Source organism: Dipodomys ordii, unplaced genomic scaffold (genome assembly GCF_000151885.1).
Source record: "Dipodomys ordii isolate 6190 unplaced genomic scaffold, Dord_2.0 Scaffold105, whole genome shotgun sequence".
Taxonomy (NCBI): domain Eukaryota; kingdom Metazoa; phylum Chordata; class Mammalia; order Rodentia; family Heteromyidae; genus Dipodomys; species Dipodomys ordii.
Genome location: NW_012267321.1, coordinates 375,177 through 379,270, shown reverse-complemented (window position 1 = coordinate 379,270; position 4,094 = coordinate 375,177).

Below are 4,094 nucleotides of genomic sequence, written 5' to 3'. Positions count from 1 at the left end.
CGCTGCTTCCCCCGCCCCCCACCCCGCCTCTGCCCAGGTGCGGCCCACCCGGAGCCACGCCCGGCCAAGGCAGCCGGATCCCCTCCGTTGTCCGGTCTGTGGTCCATCCATGCGTCCATCCGTCTCTGCCTGAGGGGCATTCCTTCTACTCGAGCATTCTTTCGTTCTTGTATTCCTCCAGTCCTTCCATTAGACCATCCATCCACCCACCCACCCACCATCCATCCTTCCACCCACCCAGCCATCCACCATCTACCTACCCACCCACCCACCATCCATTCATCCATCCACTCATGCACCCATCCACCATCCATCCACCCATCTACCCACCATCTATCCACCATCCACCTACCCATTCACCATCCATCCACCCACCCACCCATCCACCCACCCACCATCCATCCATTCATCCATCCATCCTTCCATCTATCCTCCATCCACTACCCATTCACCCATCCACCCATCCATCCATCCACCATCCATCCATCCATTCACCACCCATTCATCCACACACCCACTCATCCACCCACCCACCCATCCACATACTCACCATCCGTCCATCCATCTATCCATCATCCATCCACTACTGCTTTAGGTTCATTCCTTCAATTCAACTGTTCATTCATTCATTCATTCATGCATGCATGCATGCATTCATTCATCCTGTATTCCTCCAGTCCTTCAATTGGACCATCTATCCATCAATCCATGTTTGAATGCATCCATCCATCACCCATCAATGCCTTGGGTTCATTCCTTCAACCTTTTCATCCATTCATTCATCCATTCCTTCAATTTGATTGGAACATCAATCCATTCAGCCATGCCTTCCTCGAGATGGACTATTCCTTCCTTCCTTCCTTCCTTCCTTCCTTCCTTCCTTCCTCCTTCCTTCCTGTCTCCATCCATTCTTTCACTTCCACCATGAGTCCCTCCACCCATCCATCCGTTCATTCATGTGTTTGCTCCTTTTTGGGTTCTCCCACCCACCCATGCGTCCTCTGTGAGCATGCGTGGGGCTCATTCATGTGTGTTCAGGAACTACTTGTTGAGCACCTGCTGGCCATGTGCCAGCAGGTTCTTCTGTCTCTTTATCTGTCTCTCTCTGTCTTTCTCTCTGTCTCTGTCTCTGTCTCTCTCTGTCTCTCTGTCTCTGTCTCTCTCTGTCTCTGTCTCTCTCTCTCTCTTTCCTCCCTTTTCCTCTCCCTGCTTTCCTGCCTTCCCTTTCCTTTCTCTTACGAGGGACTGAGGAACTGCTTAGCCTGATTTGGGGGGGGGTGTCAGTCATGGGAGGGTCTGTAATGGAGGGTGGGGTCCTGGACCTGTGGGAGTCAGGAAGCAATCTGGGAGGGCAGAGAGAGTGGGGGACAGCAGGAAGACTTTGGCGTCAGCGGGGGCCCATGGGAGGAGCACCAGCTGCCCACGCTGTCCCCGCTCCCCCCCCCAGCTGTCCCTTGGTTGTGCCTGAAGCATAGCTCAGGCAAGAATTTGATCCCCAAAGTCTTCAGGGACTGGAATTAAGAGGCCGGAGACCTGATCCAAGGGGGGCACAGGTGGCACTCTGGGGAGGGGATAACTAGCTGAGGTTATCCCAGGGGAGCCCTGTCACTACCTCCTTCCAGATTTATAAGCAGAGACAAAGAACTAAGCACACAACCCTCCCAAGTGAGCAGACACACTGGCAGGGAGGGGCCGCGCGAGCCTGGCTGGTGTGGTTTGGACCTGGTACTTCTAGAAGTGTGGCCCCAAATCCATCTCTGTCCTTCATAAGCAGCCTGCTTCTGGTACTGTGTGATAGTAATGAAAATCTGATGGCTACTCCATCCTTCTAGTCATGCATTCATGTTTTCACTCCCTCTGTCCATTCTTCCATCCATCATCTATCTGTCATTCATCCACCATCCTCCATCCATTACCCAGCCTCCATCTATCATCCATCCATCCTCTATCCATCCTCCATCCATTCTCCATGATCTACCCATCCATCTTCCATCCATCCTCCATCCACCCATCCATCCATCCATTTTTCCATTATCCACTTATCCATCCATCCATCATCTATCCATCCATTCATACTCTATCCATCTACCCATCATCCATCCATCATCCACTCATTCATCACCCATATCCTCCCATCCCCCACCTATTGATCCATATATCCCTCCCTCCCTCCCTCCCTCCCTCCCTTCCTTCCTTCCTTCCTTCCTTCCTTCCTTCCTTCCTTCCTTCCTTCCTTCCTTCCTCCCTTCCTTCCTTCCTTTCTTCCTCCCTTCCAGGGTCTACAGAGACCTTCTCTGATTCAGTCCCAAACAAGACAGGTAAGTAAATGTGACAGGGCCGTGGGAGAGGGGTCCTGCCATGAGAACGCCCCTCCAGGCAGGCCTGGATATTGGGTCCTGAGGTTGGAAGGAAGGCAGGAAGAGGAAGTGATTCCCAGCTAGCCTGGGTGTGGGGGGAGGGCTTGGCTTCACGGGGGGGGGGGTCCTCCCCCAGGGCTAGGATGCTCCATTTTGCTGCTGGAGCTCAGACTCAGGCACAGGGAGGTCACTGGGTCATGAGGTCATGTTTTCAAATAATCAGGCCGTTGTCACCTTCAGAGTGCAACCTTTCCATTAAAAGCTGGTAATTGCCACAAATATCACGGAGCTGAGAACCAGCTGCTCTGGCTGCTGAGAGAGGCTGGGTTCCCGGGGGGGGGGGGGGGGGGGGGGGGGGGCAGGGGGAAGGGCTGAGTCACAAGGTGCTGGAACCAGGAACAGGAATGGGGTGGAGATGGAAAAGACACATGAAAGCCTGGACTCCTGCGTCTGAGGGTGGAGGCTGCTATTTGGACCTCCAGTCTGACGGAGGAGGCACAGGAAGATGGACACTGAGTCACTGGGTCTAAGGGTGGGGGGCACGGCTGTCCCCCAGACATCCCAGGGCTCCTGAGAGGAGAAAATAAAGACCTCAGGCTGGGCAGGGAGGGAGGCGGAGGGGACCGGGCCAGGCTGGCTTGGCCCCCGCCCCTAACCTAGCCTCCCCTCTAATCAGTGGGCTCATCTTGGGTTGTACAGCGTTCTAGAAACCTCCTTCTTGGCTCTCCACCCTGATTACTCCATAGGGATGAGCTGCCTGGGGACCGATACCGAGGCCCCACCCCACCTCACCCCTCCCCGGCTGCCCAGGCTCGGCAGCCCCGGCTGCAGGCCTTGGAGCTGTGGGAGGAGATGGCTGCCAGCCTGGCACTGCTCCCCGGGCTGGCACGAGAGGGGCAAGATGTGCAGGTGGACAGGCTGAGTACAGGGTTCTTTGCCAGCTGCCTGTCCCAGACGAACGCTGGAGCCCCATGTTGGCGCTGAGGGTGGAGGCTGGTGTCTGAATCCCTGGATCTGAGGGAAAAGGCTGGGGTCTGGATCCCTGGGTCTGAGGCAGGGAGTCCCTCCTGGGGACTGAGCCGGATTGAGTGGATTTCAGGTGCAGAGTTGGGAATACACGGAAGAGAAGGGGGGGGGTGCCAGTGGCAGGTGCCCCCCCCAAAGCCTCAGCCAGCAGCGCCATCCTCTCCGGTCCCTGGCTTCTCTCTGCCAAATGCTGAGAGCTGCCAAACCCGCTGTGCAAGTTGGGCATCCCCAGGCCTCCCCCCCCCTCACCGGAGTGGCTGCAGGAGGCCCAGCCCCAGGGCGATGGTGGGGGGGGGGGATGCAGGAGAACAGGACGCCCCAGTCAGCTGCCTCCATCTCAGGCCTCCTGGTGGCTCATCTGGCTCTGCCTGTCCTTCCCCAATAGCCTTCAGGGACCTGTGTTTCTTCCTTTCTTGCCACCTGTCTCCCCCCCCAACCCCCCCTTCCCTCTCCCCCAGCCAAAACCTGCTTCACCAAACTTCCACTTCCCTGCCACTCCCCATGATCCAGCTTCTAGGAGTTCATTCATTCGGTGACTCCCCAGAACAGGAGGTACAACTGGGCTGGGACTCAGGGCCAAGAAGAAATAAAAAAGACTATGGTGGGCTGAACAGTGCCCCAGAGATGTCCCAGAACTGAGGATTGAGGTGCATGATTGTTCTCATAAAGGTTCTTTTTTCCCCCCCAAGTCGTGGGGCTTGAACTCTGGGC